This window comes from Gasterosteus aculeatus, chromosome 1 (genome assembly GCF_964276395.1).
Source record: "Gasterosteus aculeatus chromosome 1, fGasAcu3.hap1.1, whole genome shotgun sequence".
Taxonomy (NCBI): Eukaryota; Metazoa; Chordata; class Actinopteri; order Perciformes; family Gasterosteidae; genus Gasterosteus; species Gasterosteus aculeatus.
Genome location: NC_135688.1, coordinates 7,098,576 through 7,099,372, shown reverse-complemented (window position 1 = coordinate 7,099,372; position 797 = coordinate 7,098,576).

Below are 797 nucleotides of genomic sequence, written 5' to 3'. Positions count from 1 at the left end.
CAATGCAAACCCACTTTTTTGTTTGAAGTCACTGTTGAAAACCTGACAGACTTGAAATGATGTGTGTTGTTCTACTATCAGGAAACACTCACCCAAGAACCACGCACCTGACAACCAAAGCTTGTCTTTAAATTCACAATGAAACTTTTTCTTTTTTTTTAAATGTTCCTCTGAAAATGTGACGATGAAAGCAATATACTTTCATTTAGTAGCAGAAATGGCAAGCATTTATTGTTCAGAAATCTCACTCTACTACCGGGTGTTTTCATCTAGCCTACACATACTTCCATTCACTGAAGTTACCAAAGAAAGTAACTTCATGTGACTGCAATACAAGTCAAGCCAATCCGACATTTAATAATTACATTTGCATGTTGAATGCGGGTAATTAGATTACTGTGTCTCGCCAGACATGAACATAGACTACATCATGTTCTGCCATGAATAAGAGCTTGGTAGGTGTACAGTAGGGGAAAAACCTGCCTGAGCATTGCCTGACCTTTTGTATATTTACACAAATGAGTGATTGTAAGAATTCCACTTTAGTTTATGGGCCTTGAGATGCCACGACAACACCCACGTATCAAATTGAGTGAAGGGACTCACAAAAAAAAGATGGAGACAGAATAACAGTGACACAACAAACATGTTGCAATATAAAAATACATAAATCTGTTTTCTTCTCTGTATGTAAGTTTACACATCGTTGTACTTGATTAAGTAATGAACATTTCATGTTGCCGCAAAGTAAACACATCCGAATAGGCTACACGTCAGCCAACAGAGCCAGGCGCGCT